General features: G+C 38.2%; 1 protein-coding gene across 1 annotated transcript in view; it reads right to left on the bottom strand.

Moving 5' to 3' along the window:
• enox2 (ecto-NOX disulfide-thiol exchanger 2) overlaps nucleotides 1–19,251 on the bottom strand; it is a 301,696-nt gene extending 282,445 nt beyond the window's left edge. Inside the window, exon 1 of the mRNA XM_056250293.1 lies at nucleotides 19,023–19,251. The gene's annotated coding sequence lies outside the window, so the exon portion shown is untranslated. The remainder of the gene's footprint in view (nucleotides 1–19,022) is intronic.
• Nucleotides 19,252–23,118: the final 3,867 nt, after the last annotated feature.

Genomic DNA, 23,118 nt, shown 5'->3' with positions numbered 1-23,118 from the left:
GCCTATAGACGTATTGCAGATGAGCAAACACTCTAAATAATACGTCTTCCAGATGTAAACACGCACATCAAATAGACGTCTCCGTGATGTACGTGTGCTATCAGGGGTATAGCCTTCTCCGATGGCAATATAGGATTTATATGTGATAAATGCAAGGAGACAGTCAGGCTGACGGAGAAGATTTCAGAACTAGAGACACGCATCCAAACTTTAATTGAGGATGGTAATAATGCTAGATCTTTAGATAGTGTTTTGGATGCGCCTAGCATAGTGAACTCTTTACATGATTCAGTTCCGGCTGAAGTAGAGCCCGTGCAGCAGGGCAGATGGGTTACTGTGAGAGATCACCGCTCTAGTCGCGGATCAAAGAACCACTCTTCCGTTCCGATTCCCATAACAAATCGATTTGCCCCACTCAGTGAAACACCCACTGAGAATTCTGTTGATTGTGCCCTGGTAATTGGTGATTCGATCACACGGAACGTGAAAATAGAGACACCAGCCACCACAGTCACATGTTTGCCGGGAGCCAGAGCGCCTGACATCAAAGCAAATTTAAAAGTGCTGGCTAATGCTAATCGTAAATTCTCTAAGATCATTATTCATGTCGGCACTAATGATGTTCAACTCCGCCAGTCGGAGATCACCAAAATTAATATTAAAGAGGTGTGTGAACTCGCAAGTACGATGTCAGGCACTGTAATTTGCTCTGGCCCCCTTCCTGTACGCAGGAGTGATGAGATAGTTAGCCGATTGGCCTCACTGAATGGTTGGCTGTCGAAGTGGTGTCCGCAGAATAATATAAAATTCATAGACAATTGGAAAAGTTTTTGGGGCAAGCCTGATCTGTTGAAAAGAGATGGTATCCATCCCTCCTGGGCTGGTGCTGCTCTTCTCTCTAGTAATTTGGCTCATAGTCTTAGAGCTAAAACATGACAATCTGGGGCTCAGGTCAGGAAGCAGACAGACTGGCTAAACCGACCGTCTGCTAGCGGCCTCACGTCACCAAGGTCAGATAAATCCCATCACATAGAGCCTCTTTCACCTAGATATCATCATATAGAGACTGTGTCTGTTCCCCGAATTTGGAAATCCAAAAAACGTCAGGTTAAAAATTTTATTGATGTTCAACAAATAAAAAACAGATATTATACAGATGAGCATATGATAAAGCTTGGGTTGCTGAATATTCTATCCCTTACTTCAAAATCTCTTATAGTTAATGATATGATTTTCAGATTATAATCTTGATATGCTGTGTTTGACAGAAACCTGGCTAAAACCAAACGATTACATTATTTTAAATGAGTCAACCCCACAAGATTACAGTTATAAAAATGAACCTCGTCTGAAAGGCAAAGGGGGAGGTGTTGCTGTAATTTATAGTAATATTTTCAAAAGCACTAAGAAATGTAGCTTTAAATATACTTCTTTTGAAGTATTGGTGCTTAATGTAAAAATATATAGTGTAAACGACATTTCACATTTCACAAATCACATTTGAGAATTCTGCTGGCTACTGTGTACAGGCCACCAGGGCACCATAAAGATTTTATCAAAGAATTTGCGGACTTTCTATCAGATTTAGTATTGGCTGCAGATAAAGTACTAATTGTTGGTGATTTTAATATACATGTAGATAATGAAAAAGATGCTTTGGGATTGGCATTTAAAGACATTGTAAACTCAATTGGAGTTAGACAACACGTGTCAGGACCTACTCATTGTCGTAATCATACTCTAGATCTAATATTATCACATGGAATAGATGTTGATGCTGTTGAAATTCTGCAGCAGAGCGATGACATCTCAGATCATTATCTAGTCTCATGTAAATTACATTTAGCCAAGGCTGCAAAGCCGACTCTGTGTTATAAATACGTTAGACCTATAACTTCTGCCACTAAAGATTGCTTAATCAATAATCTTCCTAATCAGTTTCATCATCTCAGCATCCCAGATAGCTTAGAAGAACTCGATATTGCAACAGAAACGTTTAACTCTCTCTTTTCCAGCACTTTAGACGCAGTTGCTCCGTTGCGCTTAAAGAAGATTAAAGAAAATAGTCCAACGCCGTGGTACAGCGAGCACACTCAGGCCCTAAAGAGAGCAGCCAGAAAAATGGAGCGCAACTGGAAGAAAACTAAACTAGAGGTATTTCGGATTTCGTGGAAAGAGAGCTCAATTGCTTACAGAGAGGCTTTAAAAGCTGCTAGATCTGCTTATTTTTCAAACCTATTAGAAGAAAATAAACATAATCCTAGGTATTTATTTGAAACAGTGGCTAAACTAACGAAAAAGAAAGTTTCAAGCTCAGAAGTGTCAAAGCAACACGGCAGTGATGACTTTATGAACTTCTTCACTTATAAGATTGATAATATCAGGGACAAAATTATAACTATGCAACCGTCTACCACAGTATCGCATCAGGAAGTGCATTGTAGTCTCCCTGAGGAAAAATTTGATTTATTTGTTGCTATAGGAGAGGAAGAATTCTGCAAACTCGTTAATTCATCTAAATCGACAACTTGTATGTTAGATCCTATACCGACTAAGCTACTGAAAGAGATGTTTCCAGAGGTCATATATCCTCTTCTTAATATCATTAATTCATCTTTGTCTCTAGGATACGTACCAAAAACCTTTAAACTGGCTATGATAAAACCGCTTGTTAAAAAACCACAACTTGATCCTACAGAATTAGTCAATTACAGGCCGATCTCGAATCTGCCTTTTCTGTCAAAGATATTAGAAAAAGCAGTATCTTCACAACTATGTTCCTTTCTAGAAAGAAATGATATCTGCGAGGATTTTCAGTCCGGATTTAGACCGTACCATAGCACTGAGACCGCTCTCATTAGAGTCACAAATGATTTGCTCTTATCATCCGATCGTGGTTGTATCTCTCTATTAGTGTTACTCGATCTTAGTGCTGCATTTGACACCATTGACCACAACATTCTTTTAAATAGACTAGAAAACTATGTTGGCATTAGTGGAATTGCATTAGCATGGTTTAAATCATACTTAACTGACCGTTATCAGTTTGTAGCAGTAAATGAAGAGATGTCTTATCGATCACAAGTTCAGTATGGCGTACCACAAGGCTCAGTACTAGGACCGCTGCTGTTCACTCTGTACATGCTACCATTAGGAGATATCATTAGGAAACATGGAGTTAGCTTTCACTGTTATGCCGATGATACTCAGCTGTATATTTCTTCAAAACCCAACGAAACTTACCAATTCACAAAATTAACGGAATGCATAGCTGATATAAAAAATTGGATGACTAGTAATTTCCTACTACTAAATTCTGAAAAGACAGAGATTCTAAATATTGGACAAAAAACGTCCACACGTAATAACCCAGAATACTGTCTAACACTTAATGGCTGCTCTGTCAAGTCTTCGTCGTCGGTTAGGAACCTGGGTGTGCTATTTGATACCAACCTTTCTTTTGAAAGCCACGTGTCTAGTATCTGTAAAACTGCATTTTTCCATCTTAAAAATATATCTAAATTACGCCATATGCTCTCATTGCTAAATGCGTTCATGACCTCAAGGCTAGATTATTGTAATGCTCTACTGGGTGGTTGCCCTGCACGCTTAATAAACAAACTACAGCTAGTTCAAAACGCCGCAGCTCGAGTTCTTACCAGAACCAGGAAATATGACCATATTAGCCCGGTTCTGTCAACACTGCATTGGCTCCCTATTAAACATCGTATAAATTTTAAAATATTGTTGATTACCTACAAAGCACTAAATGGTTTAGCTCCGCAGTACTTGAGCGAGCTCTTAACGCATTATAGTCCTTCACGTCTATTGCGATCTCAAAATTCCGGCCAGTTGATAATACCTAGAATATCTAAATCGACTGCTGGCGGTAGATCCTTTTCCTATTTAGCACCAAAACTTTGGAACAGTCTTCCTACCATTGTCCGGGAAGCAGACACACTCTGTCAGTTCAAAGCTAGACTAAAAACACATCTCTTTGACCTAGCATACACATAATACATTATAGACTTCTATAAATTCAATGTTAGGCTGCATAGATTAGGTCAGCCGGAACTGGGAACACTTCCCTTAAATCTTGATGTACTCGCTACATCATAAGAAGAATGGCATCTACGCTAATATTAGTGTCTTTGTTTATCCCGAGGTTTTCCCGCAGCCTGCCGGATCCAGGCCGTGTCCAGATCTGACGAAGGAGATTCGCCTGGACCCGATGAGAATGCAGTGCTGAAGTATCCACTATCCTCTCCCTATGGAGGATCCCTTTCCCACTCTACAGATAAAGCGCTGTGAATTCCGGCTCGCGTACCCCGAAGTGATAAAATAAAACAAAATTCTGTATCAAAATTTATAGGCAAGAAAAGTAGTTTGTTTAGGCTGGGTTGTATGAATTACAAACCTGCGCACATATTTTAAAAAGCACATAACTATAGAATTCTGAATGAGCATGTGAACGCCGTCAGCGTTAATCACAGGTTTGCGTTTAAAGTCTGATCATTTCGACGGAGGTGAATCAATCAAAGTTAACTTTAGCTGGAAGTAACATTATTCAAGAACCGCTATAACGCCAAAACAATCTGTTACCTTAAATTATATGTTTATCTCTGTAAAGCTGCTTTGAAACAATTCATTGTTAAAAGCGCTATATAAATGAAGATGACTTGACTTGACTTGACTTCAGTTAACGGTCATACAGTGTGAGATGAGATGCAAGTAGCTAAACTATACAGCTGTATAACGATAGAAGATTTAAACGACCGACAGAAATAATCAGTTTGCAAAGGCTATCAATGGGAAGGGAAGAAGATGTACAGGTCAAGATAAAGAGACTGAGATAAGAGAAAGAGAGAAGGAGATTGAGATGAGAGAGGAAGAGCAGGTATTGCAGGTATGAGCCGTCGCATCATCCAAGTGGATGCTGCACATTGGTGGTGGTTGAGGAGATTCCCCCCTTCCATGTGAAGCGCTTTGAGTGCCTAGAAAAGCGCTATATAAATGTAATGAATTATTATTATTATTATTATTATTGCATACTATGCCCATGAGATTAACATTATTACATTGGATTCCTATTTAACACAGATATACTGTTCTTTGCCAATGACAGTGGAAACTATAAGCGAAATTTAACAACACTTGCCATTATTATTGTAAATATATATTTGTATACCTCGAATGTGTTCGAATATTTCACCAGTATCAGCACTGTTTGTATTACTCCACTTGTCTGTGTTTGCGCAACTTGCATCATTAAAGGGGTAGTTCACCCAAAAATGAAAATTAAGTCAGTAATTACTCACCCTCATGCTGTACCAACCCCGTAAGACCTTCGTTCATCTTCGGAACACAAATTAAGATATTTTTGATTAAATCTGAGAGGTGGATCACTCCCCCATAGGCTTCCTAAGGGAGTGAAACTTGACGGCCCAGAAAGTCATTGAAGAAAATGTTTAAATTTTATGTGCCTACAGTGGCTCCACTATAAGTTTATCAAGCGACGAGAATACTTTTTGTGCGAAAAACAAACAAAAATAACGACTTTATTCGACGAGATTTCCACGACGCATGCGCGAGAACTGACGTTCTTCTTCTACTACACAGCGCGCGTCTTACAAGCAGAGGAAGACGCGCGCTGTACATAGTAGTAGAAGAAGACCGTCAGTTCTCGCGCATGCGTCCTGGAAATCTCTTGAACTCTCGTCTCAGGCCCACAAGGAAGCTATCCCTTTAAGCCAGTAGGTGGCGACAAGTGACCTCTGTCTTTATGAGTGAGCAACTGAACATTTAAATGAACAGATTAGTCCAAAAACATTGATTTATTTAGGAAAGAAACAAGTTGCTGAAACTGATCTTTGATGCTCATACTAATTGCTCATATATGCCTTTAGACACAGAAGGATTGCATTGGCATTTGATTTAAATGTAAAATCTATGCAAAATAATCCTTGAATCATTTCTAATTTAAGGCCATTCCCGTTTCGAATGTGTTATTTGTTTATTGTCGACAGGGCTCGAGACTAACGGCGTCCTATCGTCCTGGGGACGATAGAAAATGTGTTTAGGACGAACAGAAATATTCTCCAGGACGCCTACAGGACGAAAGATATTTTTGTATGTGTGTTCATTTATTTCTAGCCTATGGGCTAACTTACTTAGAAAATGTTAAAATTAACCGACCAAGTGCTGACTACAACGGAGCGCGTCTTCTCATGCTATATAGCCTAACGTTACTATCACCGGCTACTCACCCAGAGACTTGTTCCGCGGTACATCTATCAAATGGCTTAATGACATCGTAAATACACTCACCGGCCACTTTATTAGGTACACCTGTCCAACTGCTCGTTAACACTTAATTTCTAAGCAGCCAATCACATGGTGGCAACTCAGTGCATTTAGGCATGTAGACATGGTCAAGACAATCTCCTGCAGTTCAAACCGAGCATCAGTATGGGGAAGAAAGGTGATTTGAGTGACTTTGAACGTGGCATGATTGTTGGTGCCAGAAGGGCTGGTCTGAGTATTTCAGAAACTGCTAATCTACTGGGATTTTCACGCACAACCATCTCTAGGGTTTACAGAGAATGGTCCGAAAAAGAAATAACATCCAGTGAGCGGCAGTTCTGTGGGCGGAAATGCCTTGTTGATGCCAGAGGTCAGAGGAGAATGGCCAGACTGGTTCGAGCTGATAGAAGGGCAACAGTGACTGAAATAACCACTCGTTACAACCGAGGTATGCAGCAAAGCATTTGCACGCACATTTGCACCCACAACACGCACAACCTTGAGGCGGATGGGCTACAACAGCAGAAGACTCCACCGGGTACCACTCATCTCCACTACAAATAGGAAAAAGAGGCTACAATTTGCAAGAGCTCACCAAAATTGAACAGTTGAAGACTGGAAAAATGTTGCCTGGTCTGATGAGTCTCGATTTCTGTTGAGACATTCAGATGTTAGAGTCAGAATTTGGCGTAAACAGAATGAGAACATGGAACCATCATGCCTTGTTACCACTGTGCAGGCTGGTGGTGGTGGTGTAATGGTGTGGGGGATGTTTTCCTGGCACACTTTAGGCCCCTTAGTGCCAATTGGGCATCGTTTAAATGCCACGGCCTACCTGAGCATTGTTTCTGACCATGTCCATCCCTTTATGGCCACCATGTACCCATCCTCTGATGGCTACTTCCACCATGTCACAAAGCTCTAATCATTTCAAATTGGTTTCTTGAACATGACAATGAGTTCACTGTACTAAAATGGCCTCCACAGTCACCAGATCTCAACCCAATAGAGCATCTTTGGGATGTGGTGGAACGGGAGATTCGCATCATGGATGTGCAGCCGACAAATCTGTGGCAACTGTGTGATGCCATCATGTCAATATGGACCAAACTCCCTGAGGAATGCTTCCAGCACCTTGTTGAATCTATGCCACGAAGAATTGAGGCAGTTCTGAAGGCAAAAGGGGGTCCAACCCGTTACTAGCATGGGGTACCTAATAAAGTGGCCGGTGAGTGTATGTTGCGCTGGTTAAACAACAGATATTCAACGAATAAAAACTAGACAAAAATGTTAGATAGTGACGATTTGGGAAGCGATCCAGTCATAACTGATGTCCTGCGTGTAGATGCGCGCATTTGTACTGTAACGTGCTGATCTACCCAGCGGGACACGGGTTGACATGCGCTGCATGTTTCATAAAACGTTAAAATATGTAAACGTCTGGGAGAATGAGTAGAGCAGATATATATATATATATATATCTGAATAAGAGTGACGACGCAAAAAATAGCTCTATTCGGTTTTCTGTGCGCACACACCCGACCGAAGCGTGCAGCCATGCACATAGACGCCTATACAGCGCGCGAGGACTGATTGAGCTCTCTTTCGTGTCTGAGTGGACAAATACACACAACATTATGTCTAAATGTCCGTTTTGGAGAGTATTCATGTAAACTATGTTGGTTATGTCTTAAACAGTTGTGAGAGAATCGGATGTGCATCAGTGCAATTGTATCCGCATGTCATTAGACATGATCCGACGTCTTAAAGTGACAGTGCGTAATAAACCTATTGCGGTCTGTGTCCTTAATATTGATCAAGCAACAAAAGAAAAAGAGAAAAGCATTCACTGCTCGTTAAAGTCCCCGTAAAGTCAAAATTAAGTATGTGTTCTGAGTTTGTCACACCACAGAAAAATGTGTTATTAGCCACCCAGCCAAATTTGAATGATAAAAAAAGCCGGCAAGTACATAAAATAAGCTATCAAAATCTTGAAAAAATGAGCAGTTTTCTCTGCTCTCAAACGCTGGGGGCGTGTCCGCTGGCTGCGCTGAAACCACGCCCACTCGCGGGAAAGCTGCACTCGACGGGACCCGCTACAGCCGAAATGGATGCTCCTAGCAGCTTATTAGGTTATTAGGTTATACCAAGCCATATTTGTTTGAGCCTCCAGAGCCTGAATCCGATTCAGAAGACATTGACCAAGGAAGTCAACATCGTCCCCCTCGCTCTGCAACAGAATGGTAAATTTTTTCTCTCCCTTTTATGCAAGTTAGCTAAGTTATATGTAAGTAAACGTTAACTAGCTTAACCTAACTTAGACAAATAAAGTTAGACAAGGCAACTTACACTCATTGGTGGGCACGCATTGCCGATGATGGCGCCAGTTGTCGGCGGGACGGGAGGATGAAGGCCGAGGCGAGAGATAGTCGGTGCGGCACCTTTCACCAGTAACAACGGATTATCTGTGAATCCCAGTTGTCTCCGACGAAAGTTTATAAAACTATCACGAGTAAAATGATCACTACAGAGGCGGGTTTGGCTGGTGATCCTCAGCTCTCCATCAAGGTGGCTCTTCACAAAATTAATCCACCTCTTCTTGATGTCGTCGTTTTTAGGAAATTTAAACAAGGACACCGATCTGTTTTGCAAATGATTGCATCCAAGTAGTACGCATTTCCGTGACGAAGGCATGGCTAGATAGCAAACTGTAGGCTGTAGTAACTGATAATAGTACTGACAGTAACTCGCAAATGAGCGCCAAACTGATGCGAATGTGCTCTATTTATATTGTTAGAGGGATCAGTATCAGTGCGTCATCGAGTAGGGGCGTGTCCAAGAGCTCCAGTGCGTCATCGAGCCCTGTTTTAGACCCGCCCAAAAAATCCGTGAAATTGCCAGGGTGAAAAACTGTTTAACGGTCTAACTCCACAATTCAGTACTTCACAGTTCACAGTCTTTGTAATATGTTTTAGCAATACATTTCTAACCTTTAGAATGTGTTTAGAATGTTTTGTTAAAATTGCCTTTACAGGGACTTTAATAGCTTTAATGTTATATTTAATATAATTAGTTCATACAAATAACTGTCTGCTGCTTGAAAGAATAAAGAATTATGTATGCAAGTAGTTATAAAGAATGCATTGCATATATCATTAATTGAAAAGAAGACTGTTCTATTTTAGGAAAAGTGGTTTTATTTAATTTTAAGATATTTTAAGCAGTTAAATCTGTATCTGTATTGCATGTTCAAACTTTAAAATCATTCATATTAACAGGTCAGCTATGACACATTACCACTTTGAGATATTTAGTCACCAGTATTTATTTGTTATTGTTTAATCCAACCAACTCAACCAACTCAAAAATGTTTTGAGCTGTATGTATTTTTCTCTTAATTTTCGTAGCCTATATGTAAAAAAAAGAAAAAAGAAAAAATGTATTCTGCATGAATACAAAAAAACTACCAACAACTATAACTATAGATCATAATAACAAAGTACAGAAACAACAGTTTTATTTTGGGACGGTTGACATTCACTTTAGGACGGTTCAAATTGTTTTTCAGGACGGTTCCAGGACGGAGGTGAAAAAAGTTAGTCTGGAGCCCTGATTGTCGACAATAAGCATAAACATTCTGCATTTCCATTTTGTGGTGTGGATCATTCATTGCAACATTTAAACTGATTCTCATGTTTCAGAATATGTTATCTGCTTGACAAATAATGTATGCTACTGCCCACTGACATGCTTTTAAAACTGCTGGAATCCATTGTATTGGCCTTGAAACACCTTAAAATGCATGTGTAGATCAGGAAAATCTAAAATGTTCCAGGAGGGGCATGGCCCCGAACCCCCCTAACAAGATCACATTTGGGACCTCGGTATTTATAAAACTCAGCGTACAGCCCTGAATGGAAATAAATACTTTTGGTGTCTTGTTAATTATATATTTTTTTTTATAAAAGCAGCAGAACTTACATCTATTTTATCAGCAACATAACGCATGAGTGTGAATCCCACAATATCCGCCTTTGATCTCGTCTGTGTCTACTGCGAGAAGAGAGAACTGTCCATCTTGCCTGCACTTTTTCCCCTCCTCCCCTCATTGCAGCCGCCTACTCTAGCCTCCATTTCAGTCGAGGCGAGCCGCGTCTCAAACGAGCCTAATTTAAGTGGACTTATTTTTGTAATCGCGGCTTTGAGCGACGTAATTGTGACATCCGTAATCGCAATCGCGATTAGAAATTCGATTTATTGTGCAGCCTTAAGCCCTAATGTAGGTCTTTGACGGTTGTGCCACATCTCTGAAAAAGCATGAGATGCTTTTTCAGCATCTCATGCATGATCAATGTTTTTAAGATGCTGTGTCAAGTAATAAATAATCTACTTTTAAAAATGCAATTTTATCTTATTTGTTTACTTTTTTCTGGTTGCATAAAAGCAATATCACACTCAAATCGTGCTGCTGTACTGAATATCAGCACAGCTGTGATAAAGTCAAATTAATAATCTAATGAATCCAAATAAAGGCATTTAACTGCATTTCTCATGATCTTCACAACTGCCACTCAGCCACTGTCAACTTCAATCAACAGAAGTAAACCAGTTCTACTAAACACTTACTTTTTGAAATGCAGTTGCTTTTTTTGCATAAGCTTTATTCCTGTTACTTAGCAGCAAGTTCATGTCTTCTGTTCATCTGACAATTATTTTGAGACTCTTCAAAGTTCTTTTTCAGGCATGCAAGCTGATTTCAGACTTGCTTTTCTTGAGTTTTGTAACTACCTGCATATTTTCTCCTATATTTGTCGGAATTCTGTATGTGATTTACTCTGGTAATCATACTTGTTATTAATGGTCATTAATAAAAATAAAATAAAACATTTAGACATGTCTTGCTTGAAAAGTCTGCTTGTGCCATCTTCCTTACAATAAATGCCAATTCTTCAATCCTTCAATGGTTTAAAATGTCCAAATAATTTTTGGGGCCACTTAATTTTACTGATCTGAATTCAAGTAAATAGTATTAGACTAAATATGTCAATCTCACCTCGAAATCATTGTTTAATTTTAAATTTGTACAAATGGAAAATAATTTTTTCTAAATAAATGCATGCTTTCATGCTGCTATCGAGGCCCCGAAAATATCTTGACAACTCATTAGTGATTCCATCCAGCAATCAAGTCTATTCTGTCTTAAAATGTTAAATTAAGCTGTCAAAATTTCTTCCGAGCTTCTTCTGTGAAATGAGGAACGGCAAATTCATACAATGAATTTGTCAGTGACAGGAGGCTTTTAGTATTAAGCGCACACACACACACACACACACCTTCCACTCAATGACCGACCATGGTTCATTGATTACCTTATCAGAGGAACGTCAAAAGGGAAACGCTCGCTCATTTCTATTTCTGTGTGGAGAGAGAGAAGTGAGTTGTGTGACAGAGTATTTCTGCTTGAAAGAATATTCAAATTACACCTGCTATCTCTCAACAACGCAATACAACATAAACCAACAAAACAAATATAAAAGCCACACAAGTGCTAATGGCCGCTCTGCCCTTGACTAACCAGTGCATCCTTCATGCTCGAACCTTTGAGCTGTCAATGACCTCATTAAGAGACGAGCGTGTGTGCGTTTAGTGATTTATGATGAGAAATTTACCTTTTTTTTCATCCAGCACTCAGTCAATATTTTGCTTCCTGTAAAGAAGTTGTTGCTCTGAATCATATTGCCGTCTTTGAATGTAAACGCTTGAATAGTCCTTATAAGCTGGTAAATGTGAAATAAATCCCTTTATGTGACTGGTATCCAAACCCTCTCACCATTAAACATCTCTTTGTGTGTCATTTTATCCTGCCTTACAGCATTCAAAGATATATTTAAAAGCCCACAGTAATTTCCTCTTGAACAGCCGAATATCAAACAAGCATGAGGAAATAAACACAATCACTACTGATCCCCTATTTCCTTTAGTCAAAGACTAGGCAGGATCTAAGGCAGGATTTACTCGCTGCACAGAGTAGGCAGCAGTGTTAAGAACAGCAAATTCAGGTCTACAAGAACAGACTGTACAGTGCAACAAAAAATGAGACCCAAAGACTGTTTGCTCTACACTTTCATAGCATCAGCAGCAGGAGGAATACAATGTCTTCAACAACACAACTGATAAACCTTATATGAAGTGGTCTGAGCGGCTTAGTATTTGTGAGGAAGGGCACAAATCCTTCTCAGACCAGGAACATGAAACTAAAACGATACATGAAGGACAAGAAAGAGGGAAAGAAAGATGCTAGGATAAAACAAAAGAATATTTGTGCCTTAGAAACTGGGAATGAATAAGCCAATAGGAATAGTTCACCCAAATATGCAAAAATGCCATTTTCTATGCAATAACAATGCAAGAAGCTTTCAAGCTTCGAAAAGTATGCAGATGTATCAAAAAAAGCGGTTCATATTCCTTAATGTGCACTAAAAACCATGTCTTCTGAATCCAGGCGATTATGTGAGAAACAGACCAAAATTGTCATTATTTACTGATAGCTTTCCCTGAGTTAGTCAAACCTGATAACCATTCTGATTGGCAAACCAATCACTCAAAATGGGTTTGTGAAAAGGTCTGACTCCAAAGAAAAGACTTGAAACAAGAAAGCTAAACTGTTAATGCAGCCAAACTTAAGGATAAGCACACTTTACAAGATGCCTGGTTTAGTGTGAGTAAATTCCGTTTTCCCTGTTTTCTTCCCTGTTGTAATTTTTCTGGATGATTAAATAAAATTGTATTGATCAAAAGTCATGTGTAATTAATTGCAATCATGAAACTTGTTCAATTTAACAGCAATTTATTAACAGTTTAACAAAAATTACATTCTTAATGTTTTTTTTTTAATTCTATTTTATTTTTACCCAGTTCTGTGCTTTCCGTTTTATTTAGTCTATATTCCATTTTAATGGTTTATCAAAAACATATCTAATTAATTGAATTAGGGATGCAAACGGTTAATCGATTATCGATTAATTGTCGACAAGAATTTACTCGATTAAATTAAATGTCGGCTAATTGAACATCGCGAACGTGACACGAGATTCTCACGCGAGAGAGCCGACACAAACTTGAGGTGGCAAAACGGAGTGGAGTGCATCGATATTGACTACCAGCTATACAGCGTACTAACCTCGAAAATCCAGCTGTATTCTAACAATAACTTAGCTCATAACGTTACCTGTCAACACTCCCGTTTTCTCCCGTTTTTTAGCCCTATCTCCCGGACCCCTCCCGGTTTGTTATTTTTCCCGGGAAACTAGTCTAACTGCCTGTCACACGTTCTACCGTCCACATCGTTACTTAATAAACAAAATAAGATAAAAATTAGCATCAAACAGAAATTACCCGCATACATAGGGTGTTCGCATAGACAGTAAAAGGGGTGTTCGAGGCGCACGGCACATACAATTCAATACTGCCGATAGTTCAACAGGCAGCGCGCAGCTCTTAAAGGGGCCACACCTTATTTCCACTCGTTACAAGTTGTAATTTTTTTTTAATAATAATTGTATTACATTAAGATGTACATTATACTGTACAAGACAAAACATTTTTTATATATACATTATATATATTTATATACACATTACATTTTTATAATTTATTTTTTCTTCTCATGATCTTGACATAAGAAAAAAAAAATCATGAATGGCCTTTGGTTAGTTAAAAAAACACCTCTCTCGGTTTGAAAATGCCCCTAAATTTGGAAATGCACCCTTTTTGTTCTGCAGAGACCTGTACTTGCAACTGTTACTGCCGATGTTTACGCAGTGTAACAGTTTGCGATTTTCTGCATTGCGTAAAAAAAATAAAACATTCTGTGTAGAATGTAGTGCCTATATAGTGTCATTCTCCATAATATAGAGTACTAGGGGTGGCACGGTACATGAAAAAACATCCGAACCGTTCGGTTCGCTTGTCTCGGTTCGGAGCGTGTGTGTGTCTCACGGTTCGACGCATGCGCAATGTAGCATCGTACCCGTATGTGACCTCAGACGTGTTTCCTTTTCGCGCGAAATAAGACGTGTGGAGATACATATGAGGCTTGTTCAACTTGAACCGGCGCTGCACAGAGCAATCGGTGAATGACAAAGTACCGCGAGAGTGACGGCTCCGTACGCTTTTCAATCACTCTTGCGGTACTTTGATATCATAAACCGATCGCTTTGTGCAGCGCCGGTTCAAGTCGAACAAGCCAGTAAAAGTGGAGTATGGAGTGCTGCAGGTCACGGCACGCGGAGAAATGGCAAGTGGGAGAGATAAGGAAGGCTAACCGGAGTTGGAGGATGCGCCAGAGTCTTATAAGTCCGGTGTGTGGGAACATTTTGGATTTCATGTTATGATATTTAAATATATAGCTACAGTGGCACTTTAAGTTTACATAAGAACTCCAGTCATATGTTTCCAAATACTGCACTTTAATTCCAAGTGAAAAAAATGTATCCTCACTCTCAGGGAATAGAAGCATTGTTGATACTGTTTTTGTGTTGAGGTTGAACTTATGTTTCACTTTATGATTATGGCCTTTGCTATTGCTATAGCCTAATTATAGGCAATTATGTTTCATGTATTTTGACTTATTTAAAAGACAGAGTTTTAAGAGTTCCTCTCTTTTTCTTTTAAAAGATAAAACTTTTGTAAGAGCTACACTTAAGTTGGCAGTTTGATAAATGCAAGTTCATTTCAATCTTTGTGTGCTAAAAATGCACATAAGTTCCTGTAGAGATAGTGATACACATACTTTTTTTGCCAAATAAACGAAAAGCATGTCATCAATGTCTTCTCTCTTGCTGTATCAAAATCTCACCTAGCTTTCCTCGGAGATGGTCCCAATAATGTGCTTAAAGTCAAGTCAAATTCAGTTTGTGCATGATTGCATGATATAACTTTTTTTTTTAATACTGTATCCTAAATTGTGGATAATTAAGCTATATATCATATGCTGAAGTACATTTCTGGAGTGTTAAAGATTAAAAGAAAAAATAACAACAAGAACCGTATACAGAACCGAAAACCATGACCCTAAAACCGTGATACAAACCGAACCGTGGGTTTTGTGAACCGTGCCACGGTACCATAGTAAATGTGTGAACAAATGACTTCAGCCTAGGCTTTAGTTCCTGTTACAGCGTAGGGGGCGAGACACTTCAGACTCTAGAGTTTTTGATTGGACAGAAAATCTGATGAGAAGCTGAAGTGCATAATCATATCATCAAAACAGTCTATGCATTTTGGTGCTAAAGAGACTGTACCTTCAAAAATGCATACCTTTTAAGGGTGTGTTCACACTTGGCATGTTTGGTTCGATTAAAATGAACCCTGGTGCGATTGCTCGGTTACTGCGGTTCGTTTGAATAAGTGTGAACGCTGCCATCCAAACCCTGGAGCGCACCAAACAAGCGGACCAAGACCACTGAAAAGATGGTGTGACGTCACAAGATGCAACCCTAAAAAGGACAGTGTTCAAGCATGCCTCTTTTTTCTCATCATAGTGATAAGATGATGTCATCACAGTTCAGTTCAGGCATCAGAACCGCGTCTCCTCACAAGCAGATCTTCGTTTAGCCTATATGTGTGACGGAGGGATTCCTGCCGCTGTTTTGACTCCTTTACACATCTTATAAGCTCTTCACAAGTTCTCAGCTGATCAAAACACTATCATATGCACATACAACGAGCACATTTAGCCCAGCGCACAGCACTGTTTTGGATGTGCGGTAAGTTCTGTCTCGAAATATACGTCATAAACACAGACCAATCAGGTTGTGAATGAATCCCTATGCCTTTAGGTTTGGTAGCTTTAGGATCGGTGTTAAAATGCCAATGTGAATACTAAACGGACCAGGACAAGTTTTTTTTTTTTTTTGGCCCGGACCAAACGAACGGAACTACAAGTGTGAACACACCGTAAATATGAATACGCACTGCGTTTTGGGCGTTTTGAGCGTCAATCAGAATGAAAATTGAAAGAAGCTCAACTTTATGGCAATGAGCTATGACGCGGTTCAGCGGCAAAACGCCAGAAACCAATCAGAATATAGACGTCCTTGGCGCTGGCTGATTCCGGAGAAACATACGATGTAAACTTTCGTTCCTACCAAAACATTAGTTCCGAGAAAATGGAGGAGAAGCTAATAATCGCAATTGCTGGGTTTCCTATCAATTATGACATAATGTTGTTTGCTTATAGGGACCGCATGAGCGCAACTTTTATTTGAAATATTTACGAACGCTCGTTTTAAGCGGGAATGCGATTCATTTGCTCACGGTGACACCGATTTGACCAATTGCACTAATGCAAATAATAGCCTAATGCAAATAATAAATAGCTAATTATTCTTTTTTTTTTCGACCAAATGTGACCAAACGGTTATAAAAATGCTGTCATTGTATTGCTTGTCTTTTTCTGTTTATTACATTTCATGTTGTGACACTTCTCTTCTCCCTGCTACGTCAGAGCGTCCAAAGCGTCAACAAGCTTCCCCGTACTTTTTGACAAGCGTCCTTGACAGGGCGGCCAGAGCTTCCTTGCCGCTCAAGTCAGCGGCGGTGTGAACGTACAGTAAGACTTTGAATATAGTGCACAAGTTATATGTAGTCCACATTTATGATACTTTTGTCATGCTTTTCCATCTTTTTTGAAACTTGGAACAGCACAAGTACACTACTTAAAGTTTCAAAATTATAAATGTCTGGATGTCTATCCCTGGCCTTTAAACAGAAAGAAAAATAACTGGATGAAAGAATGACCACCAAAGTGCACAATGTCCATTCGAATGCACTAAATCGATATTTTTCTGCAACTGAGAGATCACACTCAATGAATAACATTGAAATTACCTCTCTGCTTGCAAGGAGCCACTTACATTTGTGCATCTAAACAACCCAAACTTTGATAAGTTTGCAAGTAAACAGCAGCTCATCAGCTTATTGACAACAAGCCCTATAGCTGTCATTCACTGATACCAGCCAGCGGTTGTGCATATCTCGTGTTGCTAGGATACAAAGCTTTTCATGTGAATCACTACAGACGACATGTGATTGGTGTAGTCCTGAAACTCACACGCTCTGCGCTATTCCACACGGTCCGCGCTCTAAAAATACTTAAAATATACAATATATGAGCAGAGCACAGAGAAAAACAACAAGACAGGGATCAATTAAATCATTACTCTACCAAGAGCCCTTTTCTACAAGTACACCTGGTGTGAATTGTTTAGATGATCATAAAGCTTATTTAACAACAGTTTAAATGCATCACAGCACTTTGCTGTAAACATTCACCCAAACATCGTATGTTTATCTGTCGGCAGTCATACAGCACAATCCAACTAATTATTTATAATTACTTTCTAATGCACAGCTTGACTGTCAACAAGCAGTAAGGCTAAATCAAGGTAATTAATTAACAAATCTGACAAATATGAAGCAAGACTGTAATTTTGATACGGATGTGCTATAATATTTCAGCTTAGTTTAGACTGATCTAGAAAACTATGCATTAATGTGAAACCTGGCAGTTTAAGAAATGATACATTTCTCCATTAAACTGTTTCTAAATAGAATGATAATTTTGTTTGTTTGTTTAAATAACTGAGAAGAGCAAAACCCATAATGTCAGCAAAAAAAAGGAATAGGAATTAATGATACAAATAATAGAGAGATTCAAGTTTAAACAATACACCATCTCATGCATTAGATCATACATGTTAAATGTTCCAATAATCACAGGTATCAATAAAGATGTTTATTGCACGTGTGCTAGTTCAGTTCAATTTGCTGCATGATTCAATTAATTAAAACAAAGTCATGTACACACACACAGACGCACATACATACATAAATACATAGCATAGCCTACATACTAATATATATATATATATATATATATCAATTATAATATACAATAACTCTTGGTAAAAAAATAAGTGTTTTAATAAAAAATCTATTTCCCTCAACATCCGTGTGTTGATCTGTAACATGAAACTATTACTAGTCTAGCTCACTAATCGGTTCTCAACTCATGACGAGTCAAACACCTGTCTCGGTTACTGAACGAATCAATCATGACCGAATCGTTTTCATTTCAAAGATCCGATTCAAATGAACAATTCGTTTCTCGAATCGGACATCGCTACTCATCAATCAGACAGACTGCTGTTTACTGATGACGCAACAGCCGGGAGGCGTAAAACTGTTTAGCATGACACACTGTTATCATTTATGTTTACACCAAAATATAATAATTACTACAATTATTGTTACTTCTCTATAATCATTATGAATAAAAGATCTCCTTTACACAGTTTTATGTCTGTCATTTTCCGTAACAGAGCCGATTAACACGGAAGTTACCGTGTTAACTAGGTGAATGTTTCTAAGAGAACGACTAAACTCCCTAAAAACATTAAGACGCAGTCCAAATTACCTAAGTTACATAAAAGTAAAATAACTCGTGTGCATCTTGCTTAGACTATCTTGCATTAGTTTCATTATACATGACAACAAGAGACATGTTAAAAGTGTTTAAAAGCGCAGTGCGGCGCGTGCAGTGATGCGCGCGCTCTTGTACACAATGTCGTTGCGGTTGAGATAACATGTAAACGCATAAACTAATGTAATGCAAGAGAATGATCTGCATGGATATAAGTTTATACACACGCGCTCACCTCAGAATAAGAGAGAGGAAGTGTCCAACCCCGCCGCCGCGAACATAAACACGGTCCAAAGCTGCCGACAATCTCCGGTCCTCGTTTGGCGACCTATGCTGGGTTTGTCCCGGTATATGGTGACGTTCCGATGCATGCAGCACTGCTGGATATATGCTGGGTTCCAGTTGGTAACTAGAAGAGCCAGTGAGCAGCATCGGTGCTGTCAGACTCAGAGCGGAGGTAAACACTAGGCATTGTGGGAATCTGGAGGAGCAACGTGCTTTGTGCACGCGGGGTAGAACACAGCGACATCTGCAGGGTGCAATAATATTGTTTCATATGGACACAAACAAAAAGTATCTTCTTGGCACTAGTGTTTTTATATAGACATGTTTCAATGGTAATAATGCCACGGTGTAGAGTGCCCGTAGTTGCAGAATATGGGTGTTTCTGCAACTACAGGCACTTTTAAGTCCCAGTAGTGAATTTTTAGATTCATGTTCAAATTTGTCAACTGATGCTTCACAAATTAGCTATATAAACGGTGTCATTACACACCTTGACAAAAAAAAAATGTTTAAAAAATGAATGAATGAATAATATGATTTAATGAAAAATGATGAAGTATGTATAGGTCCAAACACCATTTTTGCTCATGTCCTACAACTGTGATCTCAATGCTGAAATATGAAGGTAAAATTTGATAATTATTTTACAATATGACTTTTACATTTTAAATGAATTATAGTTTCATATAAATATTACTTTACATCATCTTAAAGTTCTTTTTTTTAAGATACTCATTTGTATTATTATAATTTTTCATCTAAATGCACCTGTCTTACACTTTTGAGTCCTTACCGCAACGCTGAAAAAGACTTTTAATATGACATTTGTTTAAAGCCTAACAAATCTAGTTTCTAAGGAAACAGAAATGAGCATTGTGAGCTCAAGGATGACAGATTGGGCCACCAACATTAGGTCATTCACAAGATCCAGAAAAATAAGATAAAGATAATCTTTTCTTCTGAAGTATTTATTGTATGTGGAGTGGACCATTCAGCTTAGTAATTGTGTATTTTGAACTACATTTTGAAAATGATTTATATTACTGATGAATACATATATATTTGGTCAAAACTGATTAATCAGACCTTGCTAGCTGCCAGTTATCAGAAATAAAATATTTAATTTCCGCAACATGTATTTTCCGCAGAGTTTTTGGGTGGTGCGGTAAAGACCTTATGTTCCGGTAGAGACAAATTCAAAGTTTATATGGTATATTGATCAGCCACAACATTAAAACCACTGGCAGGTGTGGTGAATATCATTTGTTATATTATTACAATGGCACCTATCAAGGGGTGGGGTATATTAGGCAGCAAAGTGAACCGTCAGTTCTTGTATTTCATGAGTTTTGATAGCAGAAAAGGTTAAAAGATCTGAGTGACTTTGACAAGGGCCAAATGGCGATGGCTAGACAAATGCATCAGAGCATCTCCAAAACAGCAGGTCTTGTGGGGTGTTTACAGTAGGTTAGTGCCTACCAAAAGTGGTGCAAGGAAGAACAACAGGTGAATTGGCGTCAGGGTCATGGGTGCCCAAAACTCATTGATGCACATGGGGAACAAAGGCTCTGCTGTCTGGTCCGATCACACAAAAGAGCTTTTGTAGCTCAAAAAAATAGCAGAAAAACTTAATGCTGACCATGATAGAAAGGTGTCAGAACACTTACCAGCAGACCGGACAAAGTGGCTACGATGACACCTGTCCACCACTGAAAGTGCCTACAATGGGCATGTGAGTGTCAGAACTGGACCAAGAGAGAGCAGCAGGATGTACTATGGGAAGAAGGCAGGCCGGTGGAGTGTGATGCTCAGGGCAATGCTCTGCTGGGAAACGTTGAGCATTGCCTCGTCCTCGATTGAGCATCTATTGGATGTGCTTGATGAAAAAAATCTGATTCATGGAGCCCCCACCTCACAACCTCATGCCACAGGACACGTTTAGTGGTCTTGTGCAGTCTTTGCCTTGACATATCAGAGCTGTTTTGGCAGCATGAGGGTAACCTACATGATATTAGGAAGGCAGTTTTAGTATTGTGACTGATCAGTGTATAATCCAAATATTACGACTATCGTAAACTATATATAATCATGCCATTTTTGCAACCCTAGATGATACCATTCATCTACAATAAGATGACAGAAATGCAGAGATGTAATGAGAAAAGACTCAGACAGACATGAAGAGTTATAGGAAAAAAGCATTAGCCTAAAAAAAAGAAAAAAAAGAAAAAAAAGAGCAGATAAAGAGTGTCTCCCAACTGAAAATTCAGAAAAGAAGACAGTGGAGGATAAACAAAAGAAACCAGAGGACAAAACTAAATACTGAAGGACTCAAATCAGTTTGTTGTTACAATAGAAATTCATAAATGTATTAGTTTTTGAAACAAGAAAATCAGTTTGACACAGTTTTACTGTAATACCTCTACTATCTTTGACAAAATACCTTCTGTTTTTGTCTGTTACTGTTTTTCTCTACAGTAACCTATTGTTAAGGTTACATTATTAACATGTGCCATTAACATACACAAACTGTCATTTCCGCAGCAGCAAGCATTTATTTGAATTATTAATCAGATTTTCGTTTGCAAAAAAACTCAGAGATGATTTACACATGACAATATTTGTCATAAAAAGCTAAATATTTTATCTTTGGTGTGCATGTAAACAATTGATATCTAAGGTCAGCGTCCATTTTTTTTTAAATGGCATAAAGAAACTCATAAAATGCCATAATTTTAAATAATGTTTTTAATATCAGTATTTACAAAAATGGACAAATCTTGAAAATAACTAATAGAAATAATAGAAATTTAAAAAAAGTAAACCTTTTCCAGATCAAAATCTTAAGAACTACATTCAATTTTGTGTACATTTTGGAATGTTGTTGGATCACAAAAGGAAATTCACACACACTTTCAGACTATACCCTGAACATCCCAATAATGATATAATAAGACAAGTACAGAATCAATTTTGTCTTTGTGTGCTCTTTCCTAATGAAAAACTTTTGTCCTTGGTGAAGGCTTGCTGTTCAACAAATCACTTTTGAGTTTGATTGAGTTTGATTATAAGCAGTCTATTGTCAGCTGAGCATCTGTGATTTGGTGTAATTATCCATAAATGCATATTAGATTGCTATTATTATAATCGAAGAACTCTTTAACCTGGAAAAAACTTGCACAGAAGGTTTTGTTTCTTCAGAAAGAATGTCTGTTACGTAATCAAGCTATGTGATGATAATCATACAAGCTATTTAAAGAAAATATATTCTTGTGTTGTACAGTTATTTGCAGAAATGCCTTCCCTGTACTATAAACGTGCAGTATACGAAGAGCCACACTGCACAGTCTGTATAATTAACTCAAAACTAAAACCATTAAAAAATACTTGAAACTGAAATAAAAATTAATTAAAAAAACGACATACTTATTTATAAAATAAGCAACTAATAAAATATGACAAAACACAACAAATTTACTAAAACTAAAATTTAAATACAATAATAATAATTCAAAATATTTATAAAAACTAAAAAATAGTAGTTTTCATTGCTTTCAGTTTGTTGCATGGTAATTCATTGATTTACAGCTGATGTTCATTTCATGAGTTAGTTTTTAAGCCCTGTGTTTTGTTAAGTTCATTTGTCCGTTACCATCACATTACTGGTTGTTCTGTTCGTGTCTTGCCAAGTCTAAGCATCCTGAGAGTTTTGTTTTTGGAGTTTATGTTAAAAAAAATCAGTAACAGTTTAGAATACTGTTCCGTCATTAATGAATAATTACACAGGAAAAAATTAGTAATGCACTATATTAATATTCAAATAATAACTAACAAGAAACTCTGATCAATGAATTAGTAAGTAATAGTGTTCAGTTGAATAAGGAAGTAAACTATTAGATAAACAGTAACTACTGTTTTTCATACCTCCCAGAGAACTACCAAGAACTACTATATGCAGGTTCATCATTTACATGAATAATGCATAATGTATAATTCATTCTAAGATAAAGATCATGGTAACCCACTAGTAAAGACTCAAGTGTTAT

This window comes from Rhinichthys klamathensis, unplaced genomic scaffold (assembly GCF_029890125.1).
Source record: "Rhinichthys klamathensis goyatoka isolate OS25496 unplaced genomic scaffold, OSU_Roscu_1.1 h1tg000068l_1, whole genome shotgun sequence".
In the NCBI taxonomy this organism is placed as follows: Eukaryota; Metazoa; Chordata; class Actinopteri; order Cypriniformes; family Leuciscidae; genus Rhinichthys; species Rhinichthys klamathensis.
Note: the sequence above shows the minus strand (reverse complement) of the source record. Positions and strands in the feature narration are given on the sequence as shown.